Source organism: Gossypium arboreum, chromosome 6 (genome assembly GCF_025698485.1).
Source record: "Gossypium arboreum isolate Shixiya-1 chromosome 6, ASM2569848v2, whole genome shotgun sequence".
Classification (NCBI taxonomy): Eukaryota; Viridiplantae; Streptophyta; class Magnoliopsida; order Malvales; family Malvaceae; genus Gossypium; species Gossypium arboreum.
The window spans coordinates 92833524-92860253 of NC_069075.1; the positions used below are offsets into that span (position 1 = coordinate 92833524).

The window sequence follows — 26730 nt, forward strand, 5'->3', positions numbered from 1 at the left end:
TACTTTCACTTTCTGTTCAGCATCTCTAATCAAATCCACCCCGAAAATCTTGCTTTCACCGAGCTCAGTCCAAAACAATGGTGTACGATATTTACGACCGTACAAGGCCTCGTAGGGTGCCATCTTAATACTTGATTGAAAGCTGTTGTTGTAAGCGAATTCAATCAACGGCAAATACCGTTCCCATGAACCACTAAACTCGAGGACGCAACATCTTAACATATCCTCAAGTATCCGAATTATCCGCTCGGATTGACCATCGGTTTGGGGGTGAAAGGCGGTCTTGAAATGCAACTTGGTACCCAAAGCTTCTTGCAACTTTTTCCAAAATCGTGAGGTAAATCTCGGATCTCTATCCGACACGATGGAAATAGGCACCCGTGTAATCTCACAATCGAGAAACGTACAATTCGCTAATTTGTCCATTGAAAATCCGTGCGACGGGGACAAAGTGGGCCGACTTAGTCAATCTATCTACCACGACCCAAACCGCATCCTTCTTACTTGTCGACAATGGCGGTCCGGATACAAAGTCCATTGTGACTCGATCCCATTTCCACTCGGGTATCGTGATTGGCTGAAGTAATCCTGAAGGCACCTGATGTTCCGCTTTCACTTGTTGACATATTAAACATCTCGAAACAAAGTCGGAGATGTCTCGCTTCATACCATGCCACCAAAACCGACGTTTCAAATCATTGTACATCTTCGTACTCCCCGGGTGGATTGCCATTCGGCTACAATGGGCTTCATTCAGAATTATCGAAATGAGTTCCGAATTCTTTGGAACACACAGACGACTTTTGAACCTCAAACAATCGTCATCGTCGATTTGAAATTCCGAGTCCTTGTTCGGAACACACTCAGCCCGTTTTGCAGCCAACTCGTCGTCGACTTTTTGAGCTTCTCGAATTTGATGTATCAATAGTGGTTTGGCTTTCAATTCAGCTACTAACACACTATCGGATCGAACAGACAAGTGCACGTTCATCGCTCGTAAAGCGAATAATGATTTACGACTCAAGGCATCCGCAACCACATTCGCCTTTCCCGGGTGATAGTCAATGACCAGCTCATAATCCTTTAACAGCTCGAGCCAACGTCTTTGTCAGATTTAAGTCTCTTTGGGTCATCAAATATTTGAGACTTTTGTGATCCGAGTACACATGGCACCTTTCACCAAATAAGTAATGTCGCCAAATCTTTAAGGCGAATACGATGGCGGCCAATTCAAGATCATGGGTCGGATAATTTTTCTCGTGTGGCTTTAATTGCCTCGACGCATAGGCCACAACTCGACCTTCTTGCATCAATACACAACCTAACCCAAGTAGGGAGGCGTCGCTATAGATGACAAACTCTTTGCTTGGGACTCGGTTTACACTAAATTGGGGGCTTCATCAAATAAGTTTTCAGTTGATCGAAACTTTTTGGCATTTCTCCGTCCATTCGAACTTAACATCCTTTTGGAGTAGCCGTCATCGGCGTGGCTATCGTTGAGAAGCCTTTACAAATCGTCGGTAATAACAAGCAAGCCCCAAAAAGCTTGAACCTCGGTAATATTTCTCTGAGGCTTCCAATTAAGTATGGCTGAAATTTTATTCGGTCGACTCGAATACCGGATCAGATACCACATGACCCAAGAAGCTAACCTCTCTTAACGAACTCACACTTGTGAACTTAGCATATAATTGCTTATCCCGTAAAATTTACAAGACTAACCGCGGTGTTCAGCATGTTCGGTCTCATTTCTTGAATAGACCAAGATGTCATCAATGAACACGACTACGAATCGATCCAAATATGGTGCGAAGATCCGATTCATTAAATCCATAAATACCGTAGGGGCATTAGTGAGCCCAAACGGCATCACTAGGAACTCATAGTGACCATATCTCGCTCAAGGCGGTCTTGGGTGCGTCCGAATCTCGGATTCGCAATTGATAATAGCCCGATCTCAAATCTATTTTCGAGAACACCGAGGCTCCCTTGAGTTGATCGAACAAGTCATCAATACGTGGCAGCGGATATTTGTTCTTTATCGTCGCTTTATTAAGTCGACGATAGTCGATATACTGTACCGCATGGTTCCATCCTTCTTTTCACAAACAACACCGGCGCACCCCAAGGCGAACAACTCAGGCGAGCAAAACCTCTATCCACCAATTCTTGCAACCGAGCTTTCAACTCCTTTAATTCGTTGGTGCCATACGACACGGAGCTATCGAAATTGAGTGGTACCGGTACCAATTCGATGCCAAATTCTATTTCTCGAGCGGTGGTAAACCGGCAATTCTTGTGGAAAACATCCGGTATTCACAAACCACGGCGAGATTCGGGTTTCTTTTCGATTCCTTGTCATCGAGCACATACGCAAGGTACGCCGCACCCTTTTCTTACATATTTCCGGGCCAACATTGCGATATTACGGTGGCAACTCCTTTAAGTCCGTAGACTCAACCCGAATTATCTCGTTATTCGCGCACCTCAAATCGATAGTCTTGCTTTTGCAATTTACGACCGCATCGTGCATGGTCAACCCATCCAAACCAAGAATAACGTCGAATTCATCGAACGGCAAAAGCATCAAGTCCGCCGGGAAACAAGAACCTCGGAACACTAGGGGACTTTTCTTGCACACTTTGTTGACAAGCACGTAATGACCCAAGGGTTTGACACCGAATTACAAACTCAGAGACTCAATAGGCAAAGTCTTCTTGGATGCTAAGGTCTCACATATATAAGATTGAGTAGAACCAGGTCAATCAAAGCAATCACATTAGTATTGAAAAGAGTGAAAGCACCGTAATGACATCCGGAGAGGCGGCATCCTCGGCGTGCGGCGTATGGCATAAGTCCTCGCAGGAGCACGAGCCTCAGATCGATGGTAGCATCTCTAGATCCTCTCGACCGTCACCGACATTGCCCATATTTCTAGGTGGCCTACCTCGGCGGTGGTAGCACCGGGTTTCCACTCGACTCACATTCATTTCAAGCATCCTCGGGCAATCCTTCATAAAGTGGTCGGCCGATCCACACTTATAGCAGGAGCGATCACGAAACCAACAGCTCCCCGAATGTCATTTGCCACAATGTTGACACTCCGCCCTCTCTCGGCGATCATTTCCACCACTGGCGATTGAAGTGACTCGTGTGGTCACAGGGGGTCGATCGCGTCCTCGTCTAGAAAAGCCCAAAGCGCCTCTAGACCGGTTCACATCATCTCAAAATCTCTTCGATGCCTGTTGAAGAGACTTTCCCGAGGACCTCTTTCGGAATTCTCCAGTTCCCACATCAGCTTTTTGTTTCTCCTTTCTAAGCTCTTCGGCTTTACAAGCTCGCTCAACAAGTACTACGAACTCTCGTATTTCGAGAATGCCAACGAACATCCTTATATCATCATTCAGCCCATCCTCGAGCGTTTACATAATAGCTTCGGACGAAATGCATTCTCGCGATCGGCTAAGCCTCACAAATTTTCGTTCAGTAGTCGATGAATCGACATAGAACCTTGCTTAAGATCAAGAAATTCCCTTCGCTTTTGGTCGATGAATCTCGATCGATATACTTTTTTCGGAACTCGGTTTGAAAGAATTCCCAAGTCACTTGCTCTCTAGGCACCACAGAAGTCAGAGTACTCCACCAATAGTAGGCGGAATCACGTAGCAAGGAGATGGTACACTTTAAGCACTCATCGGGTGTACAAGATAGCTCATCGAGCACCCGGATAGTGTTGTCCAACCAAAATTCAGCTCGTTCGGCATCATCATCATCCGTAGCTTTAAATTCAGTGGCCCCATGTTTTCGAATCCTATCGACTGGGGGCTTACTTGACCTTATTTGGTCGATTCACGGAGGTATTGTAGGTCTTGGGGTTGCATTTGTCGGGAATGGAGGTTGTGGAACAGCCGTGTTAGTTCGAATGTATTGGTTAAACCATTCGTTCATCACACTATAAAAGGCTTGCCTAGCCTCATCATTCGGATTGCTGGCCATAGGTTGAGAGTCCGCCAGCGCTGTCCCTTGTGCGGGAGAAGGCGCCACACTCTCCCCATCATCAGCTATTGCTCGGCTGGGATCGGGATCCATTGCTATAAACAAACTCAAAGTCAAATTGTCAGAAATCACCACACTATCGATTCATCATTTAATGGCATGTATAGCTAGACCCCAAACACCTCACGGTAGTCCTAGAATCGACTAAACCGTGGCTCTGATACCAATAAAATTGTAACACCCTGAACCCGAGACCATCGCCGGTGTCGGACACGAGGGGTTGACAAGCCAAGTTCACATGTTTTGCCCACCAATTTGACATTTCCAGTCAGGCTGGAAAACTGCATCACCGTCGCCTTAAAAATCATATCTCGAGTTTCAAAACTCGGAAACTGGTTTCGTAAATTTTCCCTGAATATAGACTCATATATCCATCCATGGATTTATTTCTAGAATTTTTGGTTGGGCCAATTGGTACAGTTTATTAGTTAAAGTCACCCATGTTACAGGGATAGACTGCTCTGACCTTCGCGCATTATAACTTGAATATCTCTCTGTACAGGGCTTTAATACTGGTGCCGTTTGTTTCTAATGAAACTAGACTCAAAATGGAATCTGTACATATAAGGCATGACTCCTAATTATTTCTGGATAATTTATAGTAAATTTTTAAAGTTACGACAGGGGACCCAGAAACCGTTCTGGCCCTGTCTCACAATAGCTTTGATATCTCTTAACATGTAACTCCTATGACCATTTCGTTTCTTCCATATGGAAATAGACTCATCAAGGTTCATTTACATAGCTTATTCACTATTTAATACCATTCCTACAAATTTTGGTGATTTTTCACATTCACGTCACTGCAGCTGGCAGCATCTGTTTTTAAGGTAGGTCTTACCTATTTTGTAGTCTCCATGAACCAACTAGTCTTGCCATACATAGGTTCATATATGATCATTTTAACCATACCAATCGCTGATCATGTGACCAACACTCTCATTTCCAATCCATAATCACATCATGACACCATATATATACATACAAACCACAAATAGTCTAAGTTCATGCTTCCTTTTACGAGCCATTTTTAGCATGGCCGTATACATATACATCACCACATTTTAAACCAACAAGGGGTAGTCCTATACATGCCATTTCAAAGTTCAAACAAAATTTATACCAAAATAGAGGCGTTGATAGTGTGGATGACTTGACTTTAATGATCCCGAATCCGATTGCTATCGAGCAAATCTATAAGACAGAGAGCCAAAGCAACGGGTAAGCATTTTTATGCTTAGTAAGTCTCAAGGAACAAAATCAGCTTTAATTAAAGCATTACATTCACATAACCAAATACATCATTTCACTAATACACATTCACATAATCATACTTACTTCACCATCCCAACTCTTAGGTTCATACACAAATAACGGCTTCGTTAAGACCGATAACTCGTTCCATCATAGGAGCGGATATGCATACGCTCTTACTCCTAGCGCGCAAAGCACACACCACACTTACCTTGTTATTGGGAAATTTCACAAGTGTATTAGCTGAAATTTTCCAGCAAGCTTATAATTTTCAAATCACATACCTTTGGAGCTTAACCGGATATAGCTACTCGTTCAAACGCCTTGGGACATAGCCGGATATGGTAACCCGCACCAAGGCCTCACGGGACTTAACCCGGATATCACGATTGCACAAATGCCTTAGGGTCTTAGCCGGATAGAATGACTCGCACGAATGCCTTGGTCTTAGCCGGATATCACCACTAGCACCATTGCCTTGGTCTTAACCCGGTTATAATTTCCAGCATAATTGTCTTGGGGCTTAGCCGGATATCATTCAATTTCTCATGCACACATACATCAATAATCATTGGACATACATATTTCATTCTCGTTACTAAGGCTCAAACACAATTATAATCACTAGCATAACCGCCCGGGACTTAGCCGGGTATTATTCGAATACTCATACACACATAAATCAATAATCAATACATCCATATTTCATTCCACATAATTCAATTAAGGTCACTTCTTGAGGACTTACCTCGGATGTTGTCGCACGGCTTTTTACGGCTATTCGATCACTTTTTCCTTCCCCTTGTCCAATTGTGGCCCTCTTAGCTCTTGAGCTAATTCAAACAAATTCAATTTATTAAAACCTCATTGTGCTAGCTTATGGCGAATATGACAAGGAGTTTAAATGGTCATATGGCCACTCTTTAGCTTGAATACACAATGGTCATGCACATTTTATACTACATCAAGCAATTCAATACAATTTATTCGAGCATCAAGGAAAAGCTAAGGCCTTCAATAGGCTACCCAAGGCCGAATATCCATGTTCATGTTGAGGCCAATTATGCACTTAATACCTCACAAAAACAGCATGCATTTTACTAGTTAATGCTTTGCATATTGTAGCTCAAAACTTATAATATAGCATCAAGCACTCATATGTGTGCTAGGCCGAATGTGCTTGCAATTTCACAATCATTCTTCAACATCTTCTTCTTTAAACAACCATATTCATCACTTAGTTCATAACCAAAACATCATGTGCAAACATATATATACATATATGAGCATGGCGAATTTCAAGGTGTCCATAGCCATCCAAAACACAAATTTTAACTAACATGCAAGAAGCATGAACCATGCTCATGAATGCATCATGGCGAATATGACAATCATGCCCTTTTCAACTTCAATCATGATTAAACAAAAGAAACTCAAAATCTTACTCAAAAGTAGACAATCCATCATTGCATGCATCATCATCAAGCTTCACACTTAGCATGCAATGGCTTTATCACCATAACAACTTTGGCCAAATACCATTTCCATGGCATAACAAAGATTTGAGCCATGGCTAACATGCACATCAAGTTAGCAACCAAAACATGCATGAAACTCCTAACACAACCTCATACATACCTTAATCTTGATGCAAACTTAGCCAAATCTCCTTCTAGATCTCTTCCAAACCAAGCATGAAGCAAAAATCCTCCTTCTTCCTTAGTTTTGGCTCAAAGAAAGGATGAACAAAATTTTTCTTTCTTTCTCTACAACTCACGACAATGGGGGGGGGGGAATACCACCCTCACACACATTTTTTTTTCATTCTTTTCTTACCCATACACCTTTGTTTATTATTTCTCCCTAATGCACCAACAGAACATGTTTCATGACATGTTTTGCCCATCCTCTCTTGCCATGGCGGCCACTTCATGTTGGGGGAAATTTGACATGCAAATCCTTATTTTTGCATGCATGAGCAACTAGTCATCACACATTTCCCCATCATACTTTCAAAGTTCACTACTAGGTCCTTTCTAGTGAAATTCGCATTTATAACACTAAATCGAAACATCAAAAATGTCACACACAAATTAACACATATCATAGGCATCAAAATAAATTTTAAATTATTTTTGTGCCTCAGTTTTGTGGTTCCGAAACCACATCCCGACTAGGGTCAATTTTGGGCTGTCACAGTAAATCACAATTGAAGAATCGATTTTAAAAATGCAAATTAAACAACTTAACATTAATACTCTATTACAATGACTACGTTCCAGTAAAATCCCTGTTGAAATTGATATTTCTTAACTTCTTGGAGTTTTAAAAAGAAACTATTCCTGAACAAATAAAGTGATTATAAATGAAACAAGTAGAAGAGGAAAATAGCATAAAAAAAAGCAAAGATTTTTGGCAAGCCACCACCTTCATAACTGTAGTTGGAGCTAGAAAAGCTAGAGTAATGGCCAAACCATTTGGTTTAAGTATAAGTTAAGCTATAAATGGACACATTTGTACAAATGTCTTTTGCCACACAGATTAAATTGTTTGCTATATTTTTCACCTATTATTAGCACCTTACTAAGGAATTAATTGGAAAGCAGGCGTTGCGTGTGAATATAATATGCGAATGTGCAAGTATACACGTCGAATAAAGTAATAAAATAGTAAATAAGATCATCTCCTCAAGGATAAAACAGGATTAATTCGGTTAAGCTATTACTATAAACTATATGAATCAGGCTGTGGCAAAATAGAATAATAATTTGTAGAGGAATAATCACGTATGCAATATTAAAATCAAATAACTAACTTCAAATTGTAACAGCTCATTTTTCAGTGAAATCGGAACAGTGGTTTCAATACCACAAATATGATTCAAAATATATTTATTTTTTTACCATATGGCCCATAATATGATAGAAATAACGTGTGAAAATTTTGATATGAAAATTTTATCGAATTAGTGCCTAATTACGAGGACTAAATCGTATAAAATGTGAAAGTTGAATTCTAGTAGCTATAAGGATCAAATAATTATGGAATTTAAAAGTTAAGGTTCTTATATGGTAATTAGACCATTAATAAAGGTATGTAGATTTTTATGGTGACTCATCCATGGAATTATAGAAATAGATAAGGGACTAAATTGGAAATACCAAAATACATGATTAATTAAAAGATGGAAAGGAATTATATCATCTTATTTTCATCATCTTCAACCTAAAAACACTTGAAAACCTTAGGAGAGAGAACAAAAGGTTTCAAAGGCTAACTGGGTAAGTTTATTTGTCTCGTTTTTAGTAATTTTGGTGTTTTTAGAATCGAGATAGCTTAATCTGTAACACCCCGTACCCGAGACCGTTTCCGGAGTCGAACACAAGGTGTTAACGGACTTAATTCATTAATTAAACAGCTCATACAATTCATTTTAAAAATTTCCAGACAAGCTGGCTAACTGCATCACAGTCGCTTTAAAAATCATATCTCGAGTTACGAAACTCGAAATCCAATTCCGTAAATTTTTCCTGAAACTAGACTCATATATATATCTACTAATTTTTTCTAGAATTTTGGTTGGGCCAATTAGTACAGTTTATTAGTTAAAGTCTCCCCTGTTTCAGGGTTCAACTACTCTGACCTCAGTGTATTACGAATCAGATATCTCCTGTACAGAGCTTCAATGACTATGCCGTTTATCTCTAATAAAACTAGACTCAATAAGGAATCTGTACATATAAAGCATGACTTCTAATTATCTTTGTAAAATTTATGGTGAATTTCCAAAGTCAGAACAGGGGATCCAGAAATCGCTCTGGCCCTGTTTCACAAAAATTTAAACATCTCATAAAATATAGCTCATATACCTGTTTCGCTTATTCCATATGAAAATAGACTCATCAAGCTTTGATTCCATAACTTATTCATTATTTAATTCCATTTCTACTATTTTAGTGATTTTTAAACTCACGTCACTGCTGCTGTCTGAATCTATTTTATGGTAAATTTTACCTATTTCATGGTTTCCATGGATTAGCTAGCAATTTGACATACATAATACCAAATATGATCATGATTAGCCATTCCAATGGCTAATCATTACCAAGCATTTCTATTTCCATACCACTCAATAACCATATCATAAGACCATATATACAAAATGATTATAATGCTATACATGCCATACTCAAAATATACAAGCCATTATGCCAAGATGGTATACGGATAGTGTGAGCGTGCCTCCGACCGTTTTCGATTTCCGAGCTGGCTTGTCAACACTACAAGGAATGAAAAAGAGGGAGTAAGCATAAATGCTTAGTAAGCTCACATGCAAATAGCAAGTAACATAACCATATAAGCAAACATAAAACATCATTTGCATAATCATCACCAAGACATTCATATCACCTTTTCATTTATCATCTTACCATATTGTTGTTATATCGAGTTTTCAACCCGAGGGTTAAGTACATACCTGTTCAAAGTATCCATTTCACAACACTTACCAATACGTCCCTTTCATCTTGAGTATTCCTCCATTTGAGTAGAACTTTACCCGTTGAACACATCGAATATAATTCGGATACATGGAAAGTTTGCACATAAGTGCCACATATGTAGCCAAGCTACCATGTAACCCGCCCATAAGTGAACTCGGACTCAACTCAACGAGCTCGGCGTTCGCATCCATAAGTGAACTCGGACTCAACTCAACGAGTTCGGATGCATAGTTACATCTCACGAACTCGGACTCAACTCAACGAGTTGGACGCTCGCATCCATAAGTGAACTCGGACTCAACTCAACGAGTTCGGATGCCCAAATATCCCAGTGACATGTCACTTGTATCCTAATCCATTCCTAAGGTTCAACGGACCTTTTCCCAATCATGTGTCTCAACCATCTTCTACGGAATGCCGATACCGATACTCGGTAGTATTTCATATTTTCCAAGTATATCACATAATTTGACATATTATCAAACAATTATCACAAGTATAATATTTCATAATAATTATCATATCATTTAAAAACATTAAAACATTTAAAATAATAACTATGTTACCAACATTTACATATGAACTTACCTCGTATATGAAAATGGCTATTTTACCATTTCGTCCACCACTTGGTATTTTCCCCATTTTAGCCCAATTTCAGTTTTCCTTGCTCTATCATTTAAAATATAGTCTAATTAGGACTCACATTATTCAAATTGACCCAAAATCATATTTTGGAAAAATTACAATTTGCCCCTAAACTTTTGCATATTTACACTTTTGCCCCAAAGCTCGTAAATTAAAATTCAGCCTATTTTCTTATGTTTTATGACATGCTGATCATTTTTCCTTCTATGGCAACATCAAATTCTCACTCTAACATGTACTTATGACTATTAGGTATTTTTACCGATTAAGCCCTTTTGCTCGTTTTCACTTAAAACCGAGTAGCATAAGTTGTCTAACATAATTTAAAACATCATATTCTATCATAAAACACCAAAATACACAAATTTCACCTATGGGTATTTTTCCAAATATAAACCCTAGGTTAAATTATTGCTAGCATAAGCTAAATCGAGCTAAGGGACTCCAAAAACGTAAAAATCATTAAAAACGAGGCTAGAACGGACTTACAATCGAGCTTGGAAGCTTGAAAACCCTAGCCATGGTTTCTCCTTGCTATATTCGGCCATGGGGTTGAAGATGAGCAAAATTGGCTTTTAATTTTGTATTTTAATTCATTTTACCCTAAATGACCAAAATGCCCTTACTACTAAACTTTCCAAAATTCCATCCATGTCCAATTTTTGTCCATAGACTTAGAAATTGGTAAAATTACTCTTTAAGGACCTCTAATTAATAATCTAATTCAATTTTATGCAAAATACTTCTAGAACACAAGTTTTGCAATTTATTCAATTTAGTCCCAAATTTCAAATTAAGCACTTTATGCATAAAATTTCTTCACGAAATTTTCACACAATCATGCAATCATATCATAGACCTTAAAATAATCATAAAATAATTATTTATATCTCGGATTTTGTGGTCACGAAACCACTATTCCGATTAGGCCCAAAATCAGGATATTACATAATCTCTCTATTTGAGGGATTAATTTGAAAAATAATCAAGGTATGAAAATGGGTCATGGATGTATTATGCTGGATGTAACACCCCGAACCCGAGACCGTCGCCGGAGTCGAACACGAGGTGTTAACAGACTTCAAACCACTTATTGAGAATTTCCTAGACAAGCTGCCAATCTGTGTACTAGTTGCTTCAAAAATCATATCTTGAGTTTTACAACTCGAAAATCAGTTTCGTAATTTTTTCCTGAAACTAGACTCATATGTCCATCTACAGATTTTTTTCTAGAATTTTTTTGTCGAGCCAATTAGTACAGTTTATTAGTTAAAGTCTCCCCTGTTGCAGGGATCGACTACACTGACCTTTGTACGTTACGAATTGGATATCTCCCTCTACAGGGCTTCAATACTGATGCCGTTTGTTTCTATAGAAACTAGACTCAGAGAGGAATCTACACATATATGGTATGACTCCTAATTATCTCTGGTTAATTTACAATGATTTTCCAAAGTCGGAACAGGGGATCCAGAAACCGTTCTGGCCCTGTTTCACGAGAACTTTAATATCTCTTAAAATACAGCTCATATGGTCGTTTTGTTTCGTCCATATGAAAATAGACCCATCAAGCTTCGAGTACGTAATTTTTTAGCTATTAATTCCACTTCTACTATTTTTAGTGATTTTTGATCTCATATCACTGCTGCTGTCCGCAACAGTTACTGCAGAGACTATGCCAATTTCATGAATCCTTCCTTAGTCTTACTACTCATCCATCATACGTGACACAAATTATGGCCACCTTATCAAAATTAAGGTTTCTAAGACTCGTGGCTATAGATTCTAGCATCCCACTCAAACGACCACATAGGCCATTTTCACATGGCTTAAAGTTTACAACCCAAAATTTAACAAAACAAAATAGCTCATACATGCCAAATGTTCTCCTAAGTCGACTAAGAAGATAATACCAAAGATTGCTCGCCGGTGTGATGACTTCGTTGTGATTCTGAACACCCAAAAGGAGACGAGCCCAAGGAACCTAAAATGGGTGACAAGAAAACACCGAGTGAGTTTATAACTTGGTAAGTCATAAGCATTCCACAACCATCCATTAATACAATTATCATAAAATGAAATGATGAAACAAGGCCAAATGTTCCAGCCATACCGAACTATACCATAATTCCTTAGATCTTTCGGATCAATCTCATACCAAGTCATACATTTACATTTCATATACTGTTCAATAGGATATTTGAAGCAATTTCCATACATCATTTCATTTCCGCAACAATCATGCAATCAAATGAACTTTCATCTATTCCACGATACCTTATTTACGGAATGCAATTGAAATCATCACATAAATTTAAATCTTACCAACTCCACCCGAGCATGAACATAGCATCTATTAGCCATGAACTCAAGATACTTACTCTTTTCGCTGTCCATACTCATCTCGATAAAATCACGCCTCCATATAAATGTTCAATCGGAGATATGTGTAGAGTTCGCACACATAGTGCTTAATACTCAATCACGCACACTTAGTGCCATATGATTCAAGCCCGCACACATAGTGCCATATAGTCCAAACTCGTACACTTAGTGCCGTACATTACAAGCTCGCACACTCGGTGCCAATCTAAATCACCGTACACATCTATTTCTCGCACACTTAGTGCCAAGCAAACTTCCTACACATTTCACTATCTTTTTACGCTCAACATTATCATCTTTTCATACACATACATTTGTATATATTTCATCTCATTAAACACAATTGCATAGATATTACAATCATTTAAGCAATATCAAATATATGCTTAATGACTTACCTTGTGTTGGGTAAAATAGTCCAAGTCGGCTACTCGATGACCTTCGCCTTTCCCTTGCTTGATTCTCCTTCTTTAACTCCTTGAGCTTAATCAATAAATCAACTAGTTTAACTATCTTGCTAAACATTCATAATTCAATTACACATGCATATGTATGTTTGTATATTCGGCAACCATCCTCACTTATTACCCATTTAGTCAACAATCTAAGCCAAGATAAGGCTTCAATATGGTTGCCTCTAACCGAATACATGCTCACCAATTTCCCTTCATGTGGCCGAATATACATGTCTATGTTGAGACCATTTATGCACTTATTACCACACAAAAACAGCATACATTACTAACTAATACCTTTCCATATTGTAACTCAATACACATCTATCATTTCCTTCATAACCAAAACATCATCATAAATAAGTATATACCTTAAGATAGTATATACGTCATACCAATACATCATGCTCAAACATATATACATATATGTATGCTAGAGCCGAATCTCAAGTTGATTGTAACTAAACATGAACATGATTTCGAAACACAAATCTTACTCTCCATGCAAAGAGCATAAATCACACTTGGGGATGTACCATGGCCAAATACATCACAACACCATAATTTTGGTCACGATTACACAAAGAACTTAGTATATCATTCAAAATGCTCAAAGAAAATCTAAGAGTCCTCAATCCACCATCACATGTATCATCATCAAGCTTCATATTTAACATGCAATGGCATTAACTCAAAATCCACCTTGGCCAAATACCATCCCCATGATATAACAAAGATTTGAACCATGGGCTAATAAGAACATCAAGTTAGCAACCAAAAACATGCATGAATCTCATGGCACAACATCAAACATACCTTAATCTTGATGCAAATATAGCCAAACCTCTTCCTAATCCTCTTCCAACCCAAGCATGAAGCAAAATTCCTCCCTTCCCTCTAGTATTTTCGGTCAAGAGAGAATGAAATGGATGAGCAAAATTTTTTCTTTTCTTTTCTTCCATGTACGGCAATGGGGGGTTTCACCACACACACGTTTTTTTCTTTCTTTACTACCTATGCTTATTTGTTTATTGTTCCCCTAATGCACCAACAAAACATGTTTCATGACATGTTTAGCCCATACTCCTTGTCATGGCCGGCCATCACTTGTAAAAGGGGTATTTGACATGCAAGGCCATTGTTTTGCATGCATGCTTTAATTAGTCATCATACATTTCCCATCATACTTTCAAAGTTTTCTACTAGGTCCTTTCTAGTGAAATTCACATTTATAACTCTAAATTAAAGCATCAAAATGTCACACATGAGTTAACACATATTATAGGCATCAAAATAAATATCAAATTATTTTTATGCCTCGGTTTTGTGGTCCCGAAACCACATTCCGACTAGGGTCGTTTAAAGTGTCACAACTCTCCCCACTTAAGAAATTTTCGTCCCCAAAATCTTACCGTAAATAGGTTTGGGTATCGCTCCTTCATAGAGTTCTCGGGTTCCCAAGTAGCTTCTTCCATCCCGTGTTTGAGCCATAACACTTTTACTAACGGAACCCTTTTGTTTCGCAACTCCTTCACTTCACGAGCTAGGATACGAATCGGTTCTTCTTCATAACTCATATCGGCTTGAATTTTAACCTCTGATGGACTAATTACGTGCGACGGATCAGACCTATAGCGTCGAAGCATCGAAACATGAAAGACGTCGTGAATCTTTTCAAGTTCAGGGGGCAAAATCAAACGATACGCAACTGGACCGACTCGTTCGGATATCTCATATGGCCCGATGAACCTCGGCTCAATTTGCCTTTACGGCCAAATCTGAGTATCTTTTTCCAAGGCGAAACTTTAAGAAACACTTTATCTCCCACTTGATACTCAATGTCTTTTCGTTTCAGATCCGCGTACGACTTCTGACGATCGGAGGCTATCTTCAGATTTTCACGGATTACTTTTACTTTCATTCGGCATCTTTAATCAAATCCACTCAAAAATTTTGTTCTCACCGAGCTCGGTCCAAAACAATGGTGTACGGCATTTACGCCCGTACAAGGCCTCGTAAGGCGCCATCTTAATACTTGATTGAAAACTATTGTTGTAAGCGAATTCAATCAAAGGTAAGTACCGTTCCCATGAACCATCGAACTCGAGGATGCAACATCTCAACATATCCTCAAGTATTTGAATTATCCGCTCGGATTGACCATCGGTTTGGGGGTGAAAGGCGGTGCTAAAATGCAACTTGGTACCTAAAGCTTCTTGCAATCTCTTCCAAAATCGCGAGGTGAACCTCGGATCTCTATCCGACACCACGTAAATCGGACCCGTGTAATCTCACAACTCGAGAAACATACAATTCAGCTAGTTTATTCAATGAAAAATCCGACGCACGGGGATAAAATGAGCCGACTTAGTCGGTCTATCAACAACCCAAATCGCATCCTTCTTGCTCATCGACAATGGCGGTCCGCACACAAAGTCCATTGTGACTCGATCCCATTTCCACTCGGGTATCGTAATCGGTGAAGTAATCTCAAGGCACTTGATGTTTCGCTTTCACTTGTTGACATATTAAACATCTCAAACAAAGTCGGAGATGTCTCGTTTCATACCATGCCACCAAAACCGCTGTTTCAAATCGTTGTACATCTTCGTACTCCCGGGTGGATTGCCATTCGGCTACAATGGGCTTCGTTCAGAATCATTGAAATAAGTTCAATTCTTTGGAACACACAGACGACTTCTTAACCTCAAACAATCGTCATCACCAATATGAAACTCGATTCTTTGTTCGAACACACTCACCCGTTTTGCAACCAACTCATCATCAACTTTCGAGCTTCACGAATTTGATGAGTCAACAATGGTTTGGCCTTTAATTCGCTACTAACACATTGTCGGGTAGAATAGACAAGTGTACATTCATTGCTCGTAAAGCAAGCAGTGATTTCCGCTTAAGGCGTCCGCAACCACATTAGCCTTTCGGGTGATAATCAATGACAAGCTCGTAATCTTTTAACAACTCGAGCCAACGTCTTTGTCATCGCAGATTTAAGTCTCTTTGAGTCATCAAATATTTGAGACTTTTGTGATCCGAATACACATGGCACTTCTCACCAAATAAGTAATGTCGCCATATCTTTAAGGCGAATACGATGGCAGCCAATTCGAGATCATGGGTCGGATAATTTTTCTCATGTAGCTTCAATTGTCTCGACGCGTAGGCCACAACTCGACCTTCTTGCATTAATACGCAACCTAACGTAAGTAGGGAGGCGTCACTATAAATGACAAACTCTTTGCCGATTCGGCCGCACTAAAGCGGAGCTTCCGTTAAATGAGTTTTCAATTGATCGAAACTTTTTCGACACTTTTCCGTCCATTCAAACTTGACATCCTTCCAAGCGGTTTCGTCATGAGTGTAGCTATCATCGAGAATCCTTTTACAAACCGTCGGTAGTAACCCAGTAAGTCCCAAAAGCTCGAACCTCGGTAATATTTCTGGAGGCTTCCAGTTAAGTATAGTTGAAATTTTACTCGGTCGACTCGAATACCGATGCAGATACCACATGACCCAAGAAGCTAACCTCTTAACCGTAACTCACACTTGCTGAACTTAGCATATAACCGCTTATCTCGTAAAATTTGCAACACTAATCTCGGTGCTCGCATGTTCGGTCTCATCTCTTGAATAGACCAAGATGTCGTCAATGAACACCACTACGAACCGATCCAAATATGATCCAAGATCCGATTCATCAAATCCATAAATACCGCAGGGCATTAGTGAGCCCAAACGGCATCACTAAGAATTCGTAGTGACCATATCTCGCTCAAGGCGTTTTGGGTATATTCGAATCTCGGATTCGAATCGATAATAGCCCGATCTCAAATCTATTTTTGAAAACACCGAGGCTCCTTCAGTTGATCGAACAAATCATCGATACGCTGATAACGGATATTTGTTCTTTATTGTCACTTTATTAAGTTGACGATAGTCGATGCACAACCTCATGGTTCCGTCCTTCTTTTCACAAACAACACTGGTGCACCCCAAGGTGAAAAACTCGGCGAGCAAAACCTCTATCCACCAACTCTTGCAACCGAGCTTTCAACTCCTTTAATTCCGTTGGTGCCATACGACACGGAGCTATCGAAATCGATGTGGTCCTGTGTACAAGCTCAATACCAAACTCTATCTCCGAACAGTGGCAAACCCAATAATTCTTAGAGAAAACATCCGGTATTCACAAACCACCGCACAGATTCGGTTTTATTTCTAACTCCTTATCATCAAGTACATACGCAAGGTATGCTTCGCACCCTTTTCTTACATATTTCGGGCCAACATTGATGATATTACAGTGGCAACCCTTCAAGTCCGTAGACTCAACTCGGATCATCTCGTTATTTGCGCATCTCAAATCAATAGTCTTGCTTTTGCAATTCACAACCGCATCATGCACGGTCAACCAATCCAACCCAAGAATAACATCAAATTTATCGAGCGGCAAAAGCATCAAGTCCGTAGGAAAAGCAGGAACCTCGAATGACTAGGGGCATTTCTTACACACTTTGTCGACCAAAGACGTAACGACCCAAGGATTTGACACCGAATTACGAACTCGAAGAGACTCAACAGTAGAGTCTTCTTGGATGCTAAGGTTTCACATACATATGAATGAGTAGAGCGAGGTCAATCAATGCAATCACACTAGTATCAAAGAGAGTGAAAGTACCGGTGATAACGTCGGGGAGGATGCCTCCTCTCGTCTTGCGGATAGCATATGCTCTAGCAGGAGCACGAGTCTCGGATCGAACAACTGTATCAGAGACCCCTCTCTAATTACCACCCCTACCTCCTGAAATCCTCGGGGGTCTACCTCTAGCCGTCGTCCCACTAGATCTTACACCTTGCATCTTATTCTTCTCATCTAGCTCCGTGCAATTTCTAATGAAGTGGTCCCTCGAACCGCATCCATAACAGGCCCTATTAACAGACTTACCCCAACATTCACCTATGTGTCGTCTTCCACATTGGGGGCATTCGGGCTTTTCTTGACGATTATTGCCCACACTAGCTACCGAGGTAGCTCGTGAGTCCATCGATGGTCGTGCTCTAATGGAAATCCCCGATGCGCCCTCGACTTATTTGTGTCCTCTCTCGAACTTCTTTACAGCCGAAAATGGAGCCTTGCCCGTCGATCTTTTATGATAATCTCTAGCTTCAAATTCAGCCTTCCTCTTCTCCCTTCCGAGCTCTTCCGCCTTGCAGGCTCGTTCAACTAGTGTTACAAATTCTTTTATCTCCAAAATACCCATCAGTAGCTTTAACTCTTCATTCAATCTCTCTTCAAATCTTTTGCACATAGCAACCTCATCAGCCACACACTCCGAGCATACCGACTAAGTCTTACGAACTCATGTTCAGATTCGAGATACTCATCATACGACCTTGCTTGAGCTCCAAGAATTCCTTACGCTTTTGATCGATGAACTGTTGACTAATGAATTTCTTTCGAAATTCGTTTGGAAGAAATCCCAAGTAACTTGTTCCTTTGGGACTATGGAAATTAAGGTCCTCCACCAATAGTAGGCTGAGTCTCGCAACAAGGATATAGCACACTTAAGACATTCATCGGGTGTGCATGATAGTTCATCAAACACTCTAATGGTGTTATCAAGCGTAACTCACCCTTTCGGCATCATCAGTAACTATGGCCTTAAACTCCTCGGCCCCACGCTTCCTAATCAAGTCCACAGGTGGTTTACTCAGCCTCACAGGATCAGCAACTGATGGCATTACGGGCTCTTGGGGTGGATTATTTATATTTGGGAATGGTTGGACAGCCGGATTGGTTCGGGCATAATACGCGACCCACTCGTTCATCATGGTGAAGAAGGCTTGTTTCGCCCCTTCATCTTGATTATTCGCGGATGACTGAGGCTCAACAGGCGGTGTCCCTTGCGCAGGAGCAGCCGCTACACTTTCAACGTCATCCGCCAAGGGTCTCTCTACCCCGGGTTCCATTTGCTAATCAAAACAAAAATTTCAACCGTCAAAAGTCATCACATTTTTAAGCACTAACACATTGGCATGTATAGCTAGACTCACACGCGCTACGGTAGTCCTAGAACCGACTAAACCGTAGCTCTGATACCAATAAAATTGTAACACCCGAACCCGAGACCGTCACGAGTCGAACACGAGGTGTTAACGGACTTCAAACCACTTATTGAGAATTTCCTAGACAAGCTGCCAATCTGTGTACTAGTCGCTTCAAAAATCATATCTTGAGTTTTACAACTCGAAAATCAGTTTTGTAATTTTTCCTGAAACTAGACTCATATGTCCATCTACAGATTTTTTTCTAGAATTTTTTGTCGAGCCAATTAGTACAGTTTATTAGTTAAAGTCTCCCCTGTTGCAGGGATCGACTACACTGACCTTTGTGCGTTACGAATTGGATATCTCCCTCTACAGGGCTTCAATACTGATGCCGTTTGTTTCTATAGAAACTAGACTCAGAGAGGAATCTACACATATATGGTATGACTCCTAATTATCTCTGGTTAATTTACAATGATTTTCCAAAGTCGGAACAGGGGATCCAGAAACCGTTCTGGCCCTGTTTCACGAGAACTTTAATATCTCTTAAAATACAGCTCATATGGTCGTTTTGTTTCGTCCATATGAAAATAGACCCATCAAGCTTCGAGTACGTAATTTTTTTAGCTATTAATTCCACTTCTACTATTTTTAGTGATTTTTTGATCTCATATCACTGCTGCTATCCGCAACAGTTACTGCGAGAGACTATGCCAATTTCATGAATCCTTCCTTAGTCTTACTACTCATCCATCATACGTGACACAAATTATGGCCACCTTATCAAAATTAAGGTTTCTAAGACTCGTGGCTATAGATTCTAGCATCCCACTCAAACGACCACATAGGCCATTTTCACATGGCTTAAAGTTTACAACCCAAAATTTAACAAAACAAAATAGCTCATACATGCCAAATGTTCTCCTAAGTCGACTAAGAAGATAATACCAAAGATTGCTCGCCGGTGTGATGACTTCGTTGTGATTCTGAACACCAAAAGGAGACGAGCCCAAGGAACCTAAAATGGGTGACAAGAAAACACCGAGTGAGTTTATAACTTGGTAAGTCATAAGCATTCCACAACCATCCATTAATACAATTATCATAAAATGAAATGATGAAACAAGGCCAAATGTTCCAGCCATACCGAACTATACCATAATTCCTTAGATCTTTCGGATCAATCTCATACCAAGTCATACATTTACATTTCATATACTGTTCAATAGGATATTTGAAGCAATTTCCATACATCATTTCATTTCCGCAACAATCATGCAATCAAATGAACTTTCATCTATTCCACGATACCTTATTTACGGGAATGCAATTGAAATCATCACATAAATTTAAATCTTACCAACTCCACCCCGAGCATGAACATAGCATCTATTAGCCATGAACTCAAGATACTTACTCTTTTCGCTGTCCATACTCATCTCGATAAAATCACGCCTCCATATAAATGTTCAATCGGAGATATGTGTAGAGTTCGCACACATAGTGCTTAATACTCAATCACGCACACTTAGTGCCATATGATTCAAGCCCGCACACATAGTGCCATATAGTCCAAACTCGTACACTTAGTGCCGTACATTACAAGCTCGCACACTCAGTGCCAATCTCGTCACCGTACACATCTATTTCTCGCACACTTAGTGCCGAAGCAAACTTCCTACACATTTCACTATCTTTTTTACGTTCAACATTATCATCTTTTCATACACATACATTTGTATATATTTCATCTCATTAAACACAATTGCATAGATATTACAATCATTTAAGCAATATCAAATATATGCTTAATGACTTACCTTGTGTTGGGTAAAAATAGTCCAAGTCGGCTACTCGATGACCTTCGCCTTTCCCTTGCTTGATTCTCCTTCTTTAACTCCTTGAGCTTAATCAATAAATCAACTAGTTTAACTATCTTGCTAAACATTCATAATTCAATTACACATGCATATGTATGTTTGTATATTCGGCAACCATCCTCACTTATTACCCATTTAGTCAACAATCTAAGCCAAGATAAGGCTTCAATATGGTTGCCTCTAACCGAATACATGCTCACCAATTTCCCTTCATGTGGCCGAATATACATGTCTATGTTGAGACCATTTATGCACTTATTACCACACAAAACAGCATACATTACTAACTAATACCTTTCCATATTGTAACTCAATACACATCTATCATTTCCTTCATAACCAAAACATCATCATAAATAAGTATATACCTTAAGATAGTATATACGTCATACCAATACATCATGCTCAAACATATATACATATATGTATGCTAGAGCCGAATCTCAAGTTGATTGTAACTAAACATGAACATGATTTCGAAACACAAATCTTACTCTCCATGCAAAGAGCATAAATCACACTTGGGGATGTACCATGGCCAAATACATCACAACACCATAATTTTGGTCACGATTACACAAAGAACTTAGTATATCATTCAAAAATGCTCAAAGAAAATCTAAGAGTCCTCAATCCACCATCACATGTATCATCATCAAGCTTCATATTTAACATGCAATGGCATTAACTCAAAATCCACCTTGGCCAAATACCATCCCCATGATATAACAAAGATTTGAACCATGGGCTAATAAGAACATCAAGTTAGCAACCAAAACATGCATGAATCTCATGGCACAACATCAAACATACCTTAATCTTGATGCAAATATAGCCAAACCTCTTCCTAATCCTCTTCCAACCCAAGCATGAAGCAAAATTCCTCCTTCCCTCTAGTATTTTCGGTCAAGAGAGAATGAAATGGATGAGCAAAATTTTTTCTTTTCTTTTCTTCCATGTACGGCAATGGGGGGTTTCACTCACACACTTTTTTTTCTTTCTTTACTACCCATGCTTATTTGTTTATTGTTTCCCTAATGCACCAACAAAACATGTTTCATGACATGTTTAGCCCATACTCCTTGTCATGGCGGCCATCACTTGTAAAAGGGGTATTTGACATGCAAGGCCATTGTTTTGCATGCATGCTTTAATTAGTCATCATACATTTCCCCATCATACTTTCAAAGTTTTCTACTAGGTCCTTTCTAGTGAAATTCACATTTATAACTCTAAATTAAAGCATCAAAATGTCACACATGAGTTAACACATATTATAGGCATCAAAATAAATATCAAATTATTTTTATGCCTCGGTTTTGTGGTCCCGAAACCACATTCCGACTAAGGTCGTTTTAAGGCTGTCACACTGGAAATTTGAAATTTATGGTAGAAAATGAAAGATTATTAATAGATAAAAAACTTTTACAAAGTGATTTTTGATGAAAACTTGATTTAGGGACTAAAATGTAAACTTGTAAAAATTGATGAAAAATTCTAAAATTTTATGTAAACATGTGCTGGAAATTTGTAATGGGGCTTTGGTTAAGCTTGGAATAGGGAGTAGTTTCTACAAGTTTCATTTTTCGGGCCTAAAATTGAGTTCGTCTAATTGTGAAATGTATGAAATTAACGATTAAATTCATTTATATAGATCCAGAAAACACAAACTTGAGGTTAGATAGAGGAAAGGAAAAGATTTTGGATTAGTAGATTATTACGCGAACAAGTGTCAAGGTAAGTTCATGTAACTTAACTGGATATTTGATTATGTAAATTGAATGTTGTATTGTATGTAATGTGATTTATGTTAATGTGCCCCACTTTTAAGTTATGATGGAAAATTTATACGTATTTAAAATGATGATAAAGGGGTTAAGTCCCAATTAAACATTGAATTCCGATGATTGTATATGCTTTCCCGAAATTAATGAGGTCCTACATTTGTTGCGGACGGGTTTTAGCTTGGACGAGTAATTCCAATGACCTTGTTATATAAAGGATTTAGCCTTAACGGGTAATCCTAATACAATGCCTCTTGAGTATGCGTTAAAATTAGGATTTAGCCTGGACTGGTAATTCTAATCAAGCTTTTTGAGCATCCGCTATATAAAGAATTTAGTCTGGACTGGTAATCCTATCATATGACATGTAGCTCGAGAGTGTGTTCCTTGGTTAAGTATCTTAAGGGTTACCCTTGATAAGAATTAATGGATTATTGAATCGTACACCTCGAGTGTACTGTTTGAGCCTTCATCGGGATTTTAATGATTCAAAGGACATATAACTCTTGACTTGACATGAAAATCTCGAGATAAATGATAATAACTTGAAAGAACATTGCTTGATGAGCTCATGTATGTTACTTGATTTTTATGAATAGTTGGTGACTAACGTGATTGATGAAATGTATGTGATTAGGCCATTTAGCCAAATGGATGGAAACATAACATTGTATGCCTAGATTTTAATAAACAAGATTGGCAAGTTTAGTTTCTGTTGTACGAACTTACTAAGCATGTAATGCTTACTCTTTTTATTTTTCCCCTATTTTATAGTGCTTAGAAGCTTGTGAAGGTTGGAAGGTCATTGGAGCATTGTCACACTATCAACTAGCATTTTGGGTATATTTAGTGAAATCATTTTGGTGTAATGACATGTATAGGGAAACTTGGCTAGTAGTGGCTTGAAATATCATTTTGTAACCTAGCCATTGGAATGGCTAGTGATGGTTCATTTTGGATATAATTTAGTAATCTATTATGGTATATTTATATATATATATATATATATTCAAATGTGTTATGCTAAGTTCATGTGATCAAATATTGTTAGTGTCTAAGTTAAGCTACAGTGAGTCAGTAACCGTGTATGCATGAAATGGTATGCCTTGATGAATGATGAATTTGTTCAATTGAAGTTCTAGAAATGGTTTGAATTAGTTGAGTGTTCTTTGTGCAGGTTTTGGGTGATTTTGGGTGATAAATGAAGCTAGGAAATGGCTTTATTTTCTCCCCACGGACAGACACACGGGCTTGTGTTTAGACCGTATGTGACACACGGCCTAGTAACATGAGCACGTGGTTAGGCCGTGTATCCCTTGCACCTTAATTTTGAAAAATAAAATGTTTAAAATTGGGCACACGGATAGAGACACGGGCGTGTGTCTTAGCCGTGTGTGTCACATGGCCTAGAATACGGGCGTGTGTTTTGGAAGTGTGAAACCTGAACCTAATTCGAATTAAATTAATAAACCACACGGCCTAGCACATTGGCGTGTGTGATGACCGTGTGTGCAAGTTAGATAGTTACACAAGGTTGAACATGGCCTTTAGCATGTTCATTTTCTACGATCACACGGGCGTGTCCCTTGAACCACATGGGCGTGTGAGCCTTGCAACTTGGAAAAAAATTTGAAATTTCATGAAAAATTCTTAGAGGTCCTGATTAAGTCCCGATTCGATTCTAAGGGTCGTATTGGACCTCGAGGGTCCAATTAAGAGACGTTATGAATAATCTCAGTTAATGAATAGTGACTTATATGAATTAATTGAAAAAATTTTGTATGTTCTGGTAATGTTTCGAAGCCCTAGTCTGGCGACGGATACGGGTTAGAGGTGTTACATTTAATGGTATCAGAGCTACAGTTTAGTCGATTCTTGAATTTGACGTAGTAGGCATGAATTTAGCTATAGATGTCATATAAATTGTGATAGTGTGACGACTCCTGATCATTTTAAACACATAGTAATATCATCCAACCGAGTTAGAGTTGAATCTGAAGAAGGTAAAAGTAATACTTCAGCTTCATTTCAAAGAGTCCCCTCTGCGTCTGGTAGTGAAAGGCCCGTGTCTGAGGGTCGAAGTGAAGGGGTAAAACAAGTCTTGTTTCAAATGATGAATGAATGGTTTACAGAATACTTAAGAACAAACCTCGCTGTACAACGACCTTCCCCTCTTGCTCTTCAACCGGTTCTTAAGGTACCACAGGGTGCTGAACCTGTTAGAATTGGTAAGCCTCCGAGAGATAAAATCCACAAACATGGGGGGAAGAATTTAGGGCTACTGCAGATGATGATCAGGAAAGGGTCAAGTTCTGGCTTAAAAATACTATTTGAGTTTTTGATAAACTATCCTGCACACTTGCCGAGTACCTGAAATATGCAGTGTCTTTACTGAAAGATACAGCTTACCATTGGTGGAATACCATAATTTCAGTTGTACCGAGAGAATATTACGTAAGAATTCTGCCACACTGAATTCAGAAAGAAATATGTTAGTCAGAGGTTCATGGATCAGAAAAAAAGAATTTCTAGAACTCAAGTTGGGAAGCATGATCGTATCTGAATATGAACGAGAATTTTTTCGATTGAGCAAGTATGCTAGAGAATAAGTTTTTACCGAGGCTGAAATCTGTAAACGTTTTGAAGAAGACCTGAATGAAGATATCAAGTTATTGATTGGGATTCTTGAGATAAGAGAATTTTTTGCGTTAACCGACCGAGTACACAAAACTGAAAAATTGAGTAAAGAAAAGAAACAAGCCGAAAGAGATGCTCAGGGTTTTTGAAAAAGAGCTATGAGCAAGTCACAATCAATTACTTCTAAGAAATTAAAGAAGTACTATGGTCATGTGACCACTTTTACGGGATACTCTGGAAGAGAGTGAGGCTCTCAACGATCTAATCTTAGGTTTTCAACTCCATTTGACTAGTGTGGGTAGTGTCAGAAATCCCAAATCGAAATGTAAACATTGCAACAAGTTTCATCATGGGGAATGTCGGTTTAGAAGTAGAGCTTGTTTTGGATGTGGTTCACTTGACCATTTTCTCAGGAATTGTCCCCAAAGAGTTGAAAATGAGATAGAACCAGTTCCAAGGCCAAACAATCCTGTTACGAGAGGCAGACCACCCCGTCACCTCGGTAATGTTAGTGGTGGTTGAGGTACCACCAAGGATACGACAGTTAGATCTGAGGCATGAGCACCTGCAAGAACATATGCTATTCGTGCTAAAGAAGATGCCTCTACACAAGACGTCATTAGTGGTACATTTTCTCTACTTGATACTGATATTACTGTATTGATTGACTGTGGTTCCACATATTCATATATATGCACGAACCTAGTGTCTGTTAAAAATTTACCTGTTGAATTTACTGAATTTGTTGTTAAAGTTTCAAACCCCCTAGGCCAGTGTGTTATGGTGGATAAGGTATGTAAGAATTGTCCGTTGATGATAAAAGGTTATTGCTTTTCGGCTAACTTGATGTTATTGTCATTTGATGAATTTGATGTGATCTTGGGAATGGATTGGTTAACCCGATATGATGTAGTGGTAAGCTGTAAATAAAAATATATTGTATTGAAATGTCAGAATGGTGAATTGCTTCGTGTTGAATATGATAAATTGGATGGATTACCTAATGTGATTTCAACAATATTAGCACAAAAATCTGTCAGAAAAGGGTATGAGACTTATCTTG

General features: G+C 39.0%; 1 long non-coding RNA gene across 1 annotated transcript in view; it reads left to right on the forward strand.

Moving 5' to 3' along the window:
* Window positions 1-24022, forward strand: part of LOC108484475 (uncharacterized) — a 46431-nt gene extending 22409 nt beyond the window's left edge. The window contains exon 3 of the long non-coding RNA XR_008284151.1: window positions 23805-24022. This is a non-coding gene — a long non-coding RNA (uncharacterized LOC108484475). The remainder of the gene's footprint in view (window positions 1-23804) is intronic.
* Window positions 24023-26730: the final 2708 nt, after the last annotated feature.